The following is a 13118-nucleotide window of genomic DNA, read 5'->3' on the forward strand; positions in this document are numbered from 1 at the left end:
TACACACAAATTTGTTTCTAGAATCAATTCATTAACAGTCCCAAAGAAGGCACCATGACCCTTGTGTTCCATTTTCTGGCCCACAACTCTGCCTGATTTTCTAGAGGCCTGCTGGTACCATTGACACCAGGTAAGATCCCACCCCAAGCTCTTGCCATCTAAGTCCCATTAAAGCACACCCAACAGGCTTAAACTATACCCTATCTCCTGGACTCCTTTTTCCAGCCCACAACTCTGCTTGGTTTCCTGGAGGACACTCTGGTACCAGGGACCCCAGACCACACTGATACTAGGGACCTGAGAGGCAAGATTAGCATCCAAAACCTCATAGACAGCACAGACAAAAAACACCCATGGGGAGAAAGCCTACTGGACCTGAAGACTAGCTAGTCACTAGAACACCAGACCACTCAGGACAGAAAACAGAAGAAACAATAACCAAAGGGGGGGAAAAATAAATAGTACCTATCCTACAAAGATAAACTCAGAAATAAGCATGTAAACCTAAAATAATTGCAAAACACAGCTAGCAAAAGGTCAGTGTAAGCACAATCAAGATGACCCAGGACAACATGGCATGACCAGAGCCCAGCTATCCTACCGCAGCAAGCCCTGGACATCCTAACGGCTGAAGCATAAGAAAATGATCTTAAATCGACTCTTATGAACGTGATACAGTCTTTTAAAGAGAAATGAATAAATCCCTTAAAGAAATACAAGAAAATACAATCAAATAGGAAAATGAAATGAGTAAAAACTGTTCAAAACCTGAAAATAGAAATGAAAACGATAAAGAAAACACAAACTGAGGAAACTGATAGCCAGAATCTGAAAACAACCTACATATCCCTCAACAGAAGAATGGAAACAGAAATGGTGGTACATTTACAAATGGAATACTACTCAGCCATTAAAAACAAGGAAATCATAAAACTTGCAGACAAATGGATGGAACTAGAAAAGATCCTCCTGAGTGAGGTAACCCAGAACCAGAAAAACACACAGGAAATACACTCACTTATGAGTAGATATTAGCTTTATAATACAGGATAAACATACTACAATCCACAGACATACAGAACCTAAAAAATCAAAGGGGACCCTTGGGAGGATGCTTAATTCTCATTTAGAAGGGCAAATAGAATAGACACTGGAACTGGTTGAAGATAGGATGGGAGCCTACCACAGATATCCTCTGAAAGACACCACCTAACAGGGGATCGAAGCAGATGCTAACACTCACTGCCAAACTTTGGGCACAACACAGGGAGTCCTAAGAAATAGTGGGGGAAGGGCCCAGAGAGAGAGAGAGCTCCATAAGAAGACCAACAGATCCAACAAATTTGAACCCATGGGAGTCTGCAAAGACTGATGCTCCAGCCAAGGACCATGCATGAAGAGGACCTAGAACCCTGCTCAGATGTAGCCTATAGGCAGCTCAGCCTCCATGTGGGTTCTCTAGTAAGGGGAGCAGGGGCTGCCTCTGACATGGACTCTGTTGCCTGCTCTTTGATCACTTCACCCTGGTGGAAGGGCATTGCCAGGCCACCAGAAGAAGAGGATGTAAGCAGTCTTAATGACACTTGTTTGCTAGGGTCACATGGTAGGGGAGGAAGGCTCCCCTTTCTGAAAAATAGAAAAAGGAAATAAGGGAAACAAGGGAGAGAGAGTGAGACCAGGAGGAAATGAGGGAAGGGGCTACAATTGAGATGTAAAGTGAATAAATTATAAAAAATAAATGTAAAAAATAATCAAATTTTAAAAAATAATAAATAAGTAAATAAAACTTTAATAGACTTATAAAATAAAGAAAACCTAGTTAAGAGAACAAATACAATATTCACAAGCATCACCAACAGAATGTAGAGATGGAAGAAAGAATATCAGGTGGAGAAGATATGATAGAAGAAGTTGATACATTGGTCAAAGAAAATGTTAAATCTAAAAAGTTTCTGACACAAAACATTCAAGAAACCTGGGACACTATGAAAAGACCAAACCTAAGAACAGTAGGAATAGAAGAAAAAGAAGATTCCCAGATCAAAGATCGAGAAAATATTGTCATCAAAAACATAAAAGAAAACTTCCCTAACCTAAAGATAGAGATGTCTATAAACGTGCAAGAAGCTTACAGAGCACCAAATAGATTGCACAAAAAAGAAAATCTTCCAGGCACATAATAATCAAAATACTAAATGTTACAGGCCAAAAGAAAATATTAAAAGGAGAAAGAGAAAAGGGCCAAGTAATATATAAAGACAGACCTGTTAGAAATACACCTGACTTTTCAACAGAGACTCTAAAAGTGAAACAGAGGTCATGCAGTTTCTAAGATTCCACAGATAGCAGCCCATACTACTATACTCAGCAAAACTTTCAATCATCATAGATGGAAAAAACAAAATATACCATTAAAAAATTTTTAAAACAATATCTATCCACAAATCCAGCCTTACAGAAGATACTAGAAAAGAAACTGCAACACAAGGAAGGTAACTACACCCAAGAAAACATAAGAAATAAATAATTCCACACAAGCAAAAACAAAAGAAGGAACACACACACACACCACCACCACCACCACCATCACCACCATAAACTGTAATTAACTATCGCTGGTCATTAATATCTCTCCACATCAATGGACTCAATTCTCCAATGAAAAGAAATAGACTAACATAATGGATAAGAAAACAGGATCCATATTTCTGTTGCATACAAGAAACACACCTCAGCAACAAGATAGACATTACATCAGATTAAGGGGCTGGAAAAAGATTTTCCAAACAAACAGATTCAAGAAGCAAGCTAGACTAGCCATTCTAATATCTAATGAAATATCCAATAAAAATTATTCAAAATAGATGGAGAAGGACACATCATACTCATCAAAAGAAAAATCTACCAAAATGATGTCTCAATTCTGAATATCTATACTCCAAATGCAAGGGCACTCACATTTGTAAAAGAAACCTTGCTAACTATTAAATCACACATTGAACCACACACATTAATAGTGGGAGACTTCAACACCCCACTCTCATCAATGGACGGGTCATTGAAACAAAAATGAAACAGATATAATGGAACTAACAGACAATATGACTCAGATGGACCTACTATGGAACATTGTCCCCAAACACAAAAGAATATATCTTTTTCTCAGTGCTTCATGGAATCTTCTCCAAATTTGACATTATAGTTGGTCACAAAGCAAGAAAAATGAAATAACCCCTTGTATCTTATCAGACCACCATCTATTAAAGCGGAACTTCAACAACAACAAAAACTATAGAAAGCATACAAACTCATGGAAACTGAACTGCTCCCTACCCAGTGACCACTGGGTCAGGGAAGAAGTAAAGAAATTAAAGATTGTCTAGAATTCAACATAAATGAATGTACAACATACTCAAACTTATGGAACACAATGAAAGCAGTGCTAAGAGAAAAGTTCAGAGAATTAAGTGCCTTCATAAAGAAATAAGTGAGATCTTATACAAGTAAATTAATAGCACACTCAAAAGCTCTAGAACAAAAAAAAAAAAAAAGCAAACACACTCAAAAGGAGTAGAATCAGGAAATAATCAAACTTAAGGATGAAATCAATAAAATAGAAACAAAGAGAACAATATAAAGAATCAACAAAACCACTAGCTGGTTCTTTGAGAAAATCAACAAGATAGACAAACATTTAGCCAAAATAAATAAAAGGCACATACAGAATATCCAAATTAACAAAATCAGAAATGAGAAGAGGGGCATAACAACAGACAACTGAGAAAATCCAAAGAATCATTAGGTCTTACTTCAAAAACCTGTACTCCACAAAAATTAAAACATCCAAAGACATAGCCTATGGCAGCTTAGTATCCAAGTGGGTTTCCTAGTAAGGGGAACAGGGACTGTCTCTGACATGAACTCAGTGGCTGGTTCTTTGACCTCCCCAGCCCCCTTTCCAAGGGAGGAGCAGCCTTGCTAGGCCACAGAGGAAGACAATGCAGCCACCCTGATGAGACCTGATAAGCTAGGGTCAGATGGAAGGGGAGGAGGACTTCCCCTGTCAGTGGAGGAAAGGAATGGGAGGAGGGGAATGGGAGGAGATGAGGGAGAGAGGGTGGGATTGGGAGAGAATGAGGGAGGGGGCTATAGCTGGGATACAAAGTGAATAAACTGTAATTAATATAAAAAATTTAAAAAATAAACATCCAAAGGACATAGATAATTTTCTTGATAAACATCACTTACTAATGTTAAATCAATATCAGGTAAATGACCTAAATAAACCAACAACCCCCAAGGAAACAGAAGCAGTCATTAAAATTCTCCCAACTGAAAAAAAAAAAAAATCACCTCAAGGCCTGAGGGTTTTAGTACAGAATTTTACCAGACATTCAAAGAAGAGCTAATACAAATACTCTTCAAAATATTCCACAAAATAGAAACAGAAGAAACATTGCCAAACTCATTCATTTTATGAGGCCACAGTCATGCTAATGCCTAAATCACAGAAAGAATAAACCAAGAAAGATAATTTCAGACCAATCGTCCTTTGAACACCGATGAAAAATAAAAAAATACTTGCAAACTGAATCCAAGAACACATCAAAAACATCATTCACCATAATCAAGTAGGCTTCATCCCAGATATGCAAGGATGGTTCAACGTACCATAATCTATCAATGTAACCCAACATATAAATAAACTGGAAGAAAAAAACAAACAAACAAAAAAAAAACCATGATCATCTTATTTGATGCTGAAAAAAGCAGTTGACAGAATCCAACACCCCTTTTTAATAATAAAAGTCTTGGACAGCTCAGGGATGCAAGGGAGATAAAAGCATAATAAAGGCTGAATACGGCAAATCTATAGCCAACCTCAAATTAAATGGAGAAAAATTTAAAGCAATTCCACTAAAATCAGGAACAAGACAAAGTAGTCACCCTGTCTGTATCTATTCAATATGTTACTTGAAGTTTTAGCAGAGCATTGAGACAACTAAAGGAGATCAAGGGGATACAAATCAGAAAGGAAAAAGTCAAAGTATCACTATTAATAGATGATATAGTATACATAAGTGATACCAAAAATTCTACCAGGGAACTCCTACAGCTAGCTAATTTACACTGTCAGCAAAGTAGCTGGATATAAAACTCAAAAAAAAATCATTAGCCTTCCTTTATACAAACCATAAAAAGGCTGAGAAAGAAGTTAGGGAGAGAACACCCTTCACAATATTCGTAAATAATATAAACTATCTGGTTACTGAGCTACCTCGGGTCACAGTAAGGGGAACAAGGACTATTTCTAACAGGATCTCAAGGGCAGGCTCTTTGACCTCCCCCCCCCCAGGGGAGGAGCAGTCCTGTTAGGCCACAGAGGAGGACTTTGCAGCCAGCCTTGAAGATACCTGATAAAACAGGGTCAAATGAAAGGGGAGGAGGTCCTCCCCTGTCAGTGGACTTGGAAAGGGGCAGGGAGGAGACCAGGGAGGGAGTTGGGGAGGGGGAGGGAATGAGGGAGCGGGATACAGCTGGGACACAGAGTTAACAAATTGTAACTAAAAAGAAAAATAAAAATTAAAATAATAATAATAATAATATAAAGTATCTTAGGGTAACTCTAACAAAGTAAGTGAAAGACCTGTATGACAGAAACATCAAATCTCTAAAGAAAGAAATTGAATATGATATCAGAAGATGGAAAAATATCTCTTGCTCATAGATTGGTTAGATTAACATAGAAAAAATGGACAAAATACCAAAAGCAATTTATAGGTTCAATGCAATTCCCAACAAAATTCTGACACAATTCTTTAAATACCTTGAAATAATGGTACTCAACTTCACATGGAAAATCAAAAAGCCTTGGATAGCCAAAACAGTTCTGTACAATAAAAGAACTTCTGGAGGTATCACCATCCATGATTTTAAACTGTACTGCAGAGCAATAGTAATAAAAACTGCTTGGTACTGGCATAAAAACAGAGAGGCTGATCAATGAAATTGAATTGAAGATAGAGAAGTAAATTCACAAGCCTGTGGGCATTTGTTTTTGACAAAGAAGTCAGAACTATACAATGGAAAAAAAGAAAGCGTTTTCAACAAATGTTGTTAGTGTAACTGGATATCTGCATGTAGAATAATGCAAATAGATCCATATCTATTACCCTGCACAAGAACCCAAGTCCAAGTGGCTCAAACGCTTCAACATAAAACTAGACACACTAAATCTGGTAGGAAAGAAAGTGGGAAATATCCATGAATGCATTAGCACAGGAAATAACTTCCTGAAATAGAATGCCAACAGCCCAGGCACTAAGATCAACAATTAATAAATGTGACCTCATGAAACTGAAAAGCTTCTGTAAGTTATAGGACACCATCAATAGGACAAAACTGTACAATACAGAATGAAAAAATATTTTCACCAACTTAATATCTCACAGAGGGCTGATATACAAAATATATAAGGAATTCCAGAAACTAGATATTATCAAATAAAATAACCCAATTAAAAAATGGGTACAGATCTAAACAGAATTCTCAAGAGAGGAATTTCTAGTAGCTGAAGCATTTAGAGAAATGTTCCATATCCTTAATCAATAGACATGCAAATTAAAATGACCCTGAAATGGACATTCTCCCTGGGGGAAACTTGTCATGAAAGAATTCTGAGCTCCCAAGACCTGGGCAAAGCATCAAGTGTTAGCTCTAAAACAGCTCAAGAGCTCACATACTCAGCACCAGAAGTTGATTCCAACATCCAGTGAGACTGGGCAGACTATTTAGTATCATCTTTCATCTCTCCTTCTCTCATTTTCTCATGACATTTTGTCATTTTTGACTGTACCCTATAGTCATCCTGACTAGATTTTTACGTCACTTAATTGGGGTAAGAATAAAAATAATCTTTAGAATTTGATTAGCCTGGATTCCAATGCTTGACATGTTAGATTATGAGCCCTTTTGAGAACATGGAGAATTACTAATTTTCTTCCCCAAGAAACGAACTTTGACAAATGTGCAGAGCACTTTAAGCAGAATTTCCATGAAAAGACTAAGGCAATCCCATTTCGTCTTAGATGAACTGTGTAGTCCACGTGCTGATGCTTTCTAGAAGTCTTATGGATCCTGAGCATCAGTAAAGAGATTGAGTACAAAAGAACATTATATTAAGGGTTTCCAGGCTCAAAATGACAAATACTGAATGTCCTCTAGTAAGCAGCTGCAGGCTCTGCTAAACACAAGCATGAAGGCTGGCAGGAGCACGGGCAAGCCAGGAGACTTGAAACGGGCTCTAAGAAGAAAGATGCTCTAAGATTGTTGGAGGATCCAATAGAGCAAAACAGAAGGGGGATTACTGGGGGGGAGGGGAAGGCATAGCACGGATGGGGAGAATCAACAAAATGAAAAGTGTAAATGTTTTTTGTTAAAAACTTAACTAATTAATTCAAACACTAAATACCTTAAAGTTAATGTAAATGGGGGGGGGAGGCACATTGCTATGATGCTTTTTGGAAAGCTGAAACACAATGGAGCACTTTAGAAATAAGTAAATAAATTCACCTTCTGGAGAAGATTTTAATTGTAGATCACTGAGATATTCTGCCTTTCTGGGGGGAGAAAAGCAATTCATTTATATCCAAAACATGAATGCATATAATCTATATTACATGTCAGTTTCTGATGTCCATTTAAAAAGTCATGTCAACATACTATTTCAGCTGAAACTTGTACTTGTCAATAGCTATAAATGATGCTGTGTAGAAAATCCAAGTTGCTAAGCTTTGATAAATACAAAAATCAAGAAGCTGTTTATATATTAAACAATACAAAGATCATCCTTAAGTTTAATGTTCCTTAAAATGCCATTGCATCTTTGGTTTTAGAAGTAGAAAAACATTCATCACATGTAATCATGAAAGTATGATTTCCATCCTGTTAATTAAAGAAAAATCTAATATCTAGAAATACAGACATTGAAATATAATTTTCAGCAGATGTAAACTTCTGTCTGTATGCATAGTTTGATTCAAGATCACCTATTGTCAGATAAACAGTTAGTGTTCTGGTTAAAGTGCATTTTTCTATTAAAGTGGCATATTTCTTGAAATTATTATAGGAAAACAAATATTCTTGAGAGATGCCGTGGAGATTTAAGCCACATACAACTGAAATGATTCTTTGGGCACGGAGGTTCTTATGTAAAGGGATTTCTAACCACTTTTTGCAGTGTGCCACTCTTTGAAGAGTCACAAGAGATAAATTGCTGTAAGTAGGAATGTAAGCTGAATTACATATGAAAGGAAGGCCATGAAGAGACAAGGCAAAGCGATGGATTGCTAGGAAAGAAATGTCACCATCCACCGATTTGCTACATGTGGAATTGATTTCCTTGGACCTTGGGAGTCTTACGCTGTATGCCAAATTTCAATCATATGTTATAGAGATGACTGTCAATCAAAGCGACAGGTACAAGACCTCAGGAAAGCTAAAATCGCAACCAGGACATCTATGTAAAAGCATAGATATATCTTAATCAAGAGCAAGAAAAAGAATAAGGACGCAAAAAGAGGAAGAGGCTGAATATGCCATTAGGTGTGTATGCAACAATTGGAGGGTTCTGTGTCTCAAAGCATGAAGTTCTCAGACCCATGTGCTCAAGCCTAAATATCATACAACACAGTTATGGTCCTATTCCAAGCTCACTCAGCAAGCATCTAATCAAATTTTGCCCTTGTTAGATCTACCACAGGAAAAAAGTATGGATCAGCAAACACAATGTTTGGATTCTTTCAACACATTCAGGTCTCAATGTAAATTAGTAGATTGGCTTTCGGAATTTTATTCATTAATCTGCATTAGTTGCTCCTGTACAACATTTCCCCTGAGGCATATTTGTTCTTGGTCAAAAATAACATTTTTAAGCCTGTCATGCCAAAGCCAGTCACAAGAGCCGGTGAATTCTCTATGGTAGCCTCACCTAAGTGCATGATTTTCCATCCGGGAAATCAATGACTCGTCACTTTTAGTCCAATCAGTTATTTTTCCTGCCTCCGGTCTTTATGGCTTTGACTAAGGACATATCTCTACACATGGTTTTGAGTGCACAGCTCCTCAATCAGCATGATGACACAGAGCTAAAAAGCACAGTTTACAGATATCGATGTTTCCAAGGTAGGAAGCTGAGAGTCATCTGGAAAGCTCTGGCCACTCACCACTAGCCACATGCTGACTCCTCCATCCATCTACATCATTATCTGTTTTTTGACATGAAGAATATAGAAAACTATTAAATCACCCCATTCCTCAATTACTTTACAGACAGGTACACTTGCTCCCATAAGTAGCTAAGAAACTTACCAGGACCCTGGAGTCCTTCTTATCCATCCAGTGTTATTGGTTGCTGTCACTCATGCTCAGCAGGCAAACCATAGCAGGACCACATCCATCTCTTTTTCTCTAATTTTCCTCCTCTGACCAACTAGACCTTTAGCCACCTATCTGAAGCCGCCTGATTTGAGAAGCCTTCATTATTAAAAAGTCAACTTATTATGAAACATCTTTGTAGCATAAATAAATAGTTTGAGTGTGTTACCCTGGCAACCACTTTCTAACACTTATACAGTAATTGACATGCACAAAGGGACTGTTCTCCTGGCTAAAGAGCACATTCTGGGTCTTCAGCACAGCTACATGTGGCCACGGCATCAAAGCAGCTAATTACTCATTGATGTTAAACCTACCTAAAGGATAACATGTCCCATGCAAAAACTCAAGTCTGAATGTTTTCCAGGTTCATTTTTTCTTAAAAGTATTAATCGGCCATTTGGGAAAAACTGACATAAACATTTCTCTCCATTTCATAATCTTGATGTCTCTATAACGAGGCTACATCCACACTTAATGCACTTGAAAATACCAAAACGTTTATAATGAGTTTTGTCAAGGCCTACAAAAGTCTGAGATTTTTGCTACCTCTACTTCCAAAATGCCCTGTGCTACAGAAAGACAAAATTATATCTGCATCTTTGCAAGCTGTTTAGCCCATTAATATATTTGAAAAGAATTTGATGGCAATAAGTGATGAAGCAGGGCTTGGTGCACACCCCAGCAGTTGAGCGGTAGACAAAGGTGAATCTGTGTGTTGTAGGGTGGCCTGGTCTACATAGTGAATTCCAGGACAGGCGGGAATTTTTTTCCCTATGATTAGGCTTTTATTCAAATAGGCTGTCTCTGTTTACCCTTTGGGGAATGAAATCGGTCCTAATAATAAACAGCAGCCTTTTCTTCTGTGGTAGGTTTCTTCTCTGCCAGTTTCTTCTTGGCTGCTGGTTTCTTGGTGGCAGCGGTCTTTATCTACCATGTCTTTCTACCCAGCAGGCTTCTTTATCTTGTTAACATGGAAAGTTTTCTTCTGTTTCTTGCTCTCTGCCTGCCTCTTGCCAGCAGCCACCTTCTCTGATTCCCCCTGCTCTCATCTAGCTGCTGCTGCCACTTCCACTTTCTCTGACTGTGTTTGGAATTTCTGAGAGAGAAAAGGATGGTGCTCCTGTGTGTACATAATCTTGGGGAACCATTTCAGCTTCAACAACATGATTCTCAGGTTCTTCCATGACTTCTTCTTTCATGGTGCTCAGAGGGCTCCTTGGATGTTAGTGCTTTTCAAGATTCAGCTAAAGCCCATGTTCATCATTTAGTGTATTGGAAGGTTACAGTTTCTCTTGCTGGAAGCATCCTTCAACCGAGAACCAACAGCTCATCTTAACTACTGGAAAGCGCTTTCATTCAAAATGCAGAAATGCCTCATACACCCACCAGCAGCAAGTTTCAAAATGTTCAGCCTGCTTAAATTAAGCAGAGTATTAGCAGGTGTGGTGATCTGAATGACAATGCTCCCCCCCCCCACCTTGCTTACCAGGGAGTGGCACTGTTTGAAAAGATTAGAAGTGTAGCCTGTATTGGAATTGTAATTCAGAACATGGCTGCTATGGCAAGAGATCACATCCAAAGACCTAGGTCTGTGAGATCCAGCTGGAATACAGACATGCCTTTAATCCCAGGAGACAGGGGCAAGCAGATCTCTGTGTTCAAGGTCCACGTGGTACAGGGCGAGCAAAGAAGTTTCAGATAAAGAAAAGCTTAGGCCCAGGCATGGCTGTACAAGCCTTTAATCCCAGCGCTCGGGAGACAGAGACATGCAGATCTCTAAATTCTAGTCAGTGCTGTTCAGGCAGTTCAGTTGAGTCAGTGAGTTGAGAGGCAGAGCAGTGGAGTTGAGTTTGTGGTAGTTCAGTACATGAAATTAAAAAGCAGTTTTACCAGAAGAGTTTTACTAAGACAGGTGGAAGAGAGAACAAGCTAGACACAGGAGAAGATAGATGAGCCAAAGAATGAGAAGGAGCCAAAAGATTAGAACAGATTGCCAAAGTTAATATGAGGCCAGGCAAAGCAATTCATTCAGGAGTTGAGAGAAGCCAGTTTTAAATCACTCATCTAGGAGAGAAACAGAATAACTGAATTGAACCAGCCACCCAGAGTCCAGAAAGAGGTAGAAAGGGTGAGTTTATTCAGCACTAAGTCTCAAAGGCTGAAAAATATTCTAGGCCTAGATTAGATTGTACAGAGGCTGGAAGTTTTCAAGACTAGGCCTAGGTTAGCAGACTGAGGCAGTAAGCTTTGGAGACAACACTTAAATCAGAAGAATAAGAGTGACTGTTCCATTGGCCTTGGCGAAGGAAGTGTGTCACTGGCTGGCACACTTGAAAAGCCCATATCAAGGCTAGATACAGTCTCTCAGCCAGGGTATCAGGATGTAGCTCTCATCTACTTCTCCAGCACCATGTCTGCCTGCACATCGCCATGCTTCTTGCCATGATGAAAACGGACTGAAACTCTGAGACTGTAAGCCAGCCCCAATTAAATGCTTTCCTTTAGAAGAGTTGCATTGGCCCTGGTATTTCTTCACAGAAAACGAATGTTGACTAAGACACCAGAGATGCTTATGAAGGCCTTGCTCATACCATCGTGTTCACTGTAGATAATGCAGCATCCCCTGTGCTGATGATGTCATCAATTCCTCATTGGCAGAGAGACCTTTAACCTTTTAAAGTCATCACAGGCCTTACTTTTATTTAGGAATCTTGGTCTTCTTGCAGCCTTCAACTTTGTCTCTAACCACCAAGGGCAGTTCAGAAACTTCCTTAATATTATGAACTTTTGACATCACCAAAGCTGGGAAGGCTGATACAGCCAAGACAGAGCAAAGGGCATATTACTTTTGCACTGTGTTCACTCTGTAGTGTCAACAGTGGCAGGCGTTAGCTGATCAACCATGAGGCTTCCCCAACACATATTTCCAAGTCACCCTGACCAAAACAGTGGGTCTCACTACCTGGAACTCTCCAAATTGGAGCCACAGCTCTGCCAATGCACCAAGACTCACCACTGGTCTGATGACTTGCTAATTCACTGATAGGCTATAGGTCTGTCTGGGTTTTGTTTGTTTGTTTGTGTTTTCATAAGTAGGTGTAAACAAAGTTCATGATATCTGGCCTTAAACACAGTGACTTTTTTTGCCAGATGACTACCCCTTTTCAGGGTATACTGATGAGAGGATCAGTGCACATTCCATGTATTTTTAATTTTTAAATTTGCATTTTAAACTGTCTAAAGTTTTTGTAGGTAACAATGTTATCCGAGGAAAATTCTTTAGTAACTATCAACCAAGTAACAATGTTGTCTAACTTGAGGAATACAGTAAGTAGAAGAAAAAAATAATAATAAGTGGCAAACACTCAGGTTACCATTTGGCCTTTATAGTAGTTGTGACAGAGGCCAGGTAACTTACAATCACTATAAGAAAGGCTTAAATATTCAAGCATATACTCTAACTTTTGCAGGGTTTGGTCCCTACAGGCTTACTTACACTCATCTTTTGATATGAGCAAAAGACTACGGTGAATGTATTTTTCCCTCTTGTGGATTTGGGCTTCTCTTAGTATCGCCATAAACACTCCCTTAGGAGTGCTATCTTGGGCACAGTGTGTTGTTTAAAGTGAAATTATGGAAAAACAATGAAAATGATAGCTATACAGTTCAGGTATAATTAA

At 38.7% G+C, this 13118-nt stretch overlaps 1 pseudogene; it reads right to left on the reverse strand.

The window, feature by feature from the left end:
* Positions 1 to 11970: 11970 nt before the first annotated feature.
* On the reverse strand, positions 11971 to 12640 carry LOC129681042 (60S ribosomal protein L4-like; annotated as a pseudogene).
* Positions 12641 to 13118: the final 478 nt, after the last annotated feature.

This window comes from Psammomys obesus, unplaced genomic scaffold, assembly GCF_907164565.1.
Source record: "Psammomys obesus unplaced genomic scaffold, mPsaObe1.curated_primary_1811, whole genome shotgun sequence".
Taxonomy (NCBI): domain Eukaryota; kingdom Metazoa; phylum Chordata; class Mammalia; order Rodentia; family Muridae; genus Psammomys; species Psammomys obesus.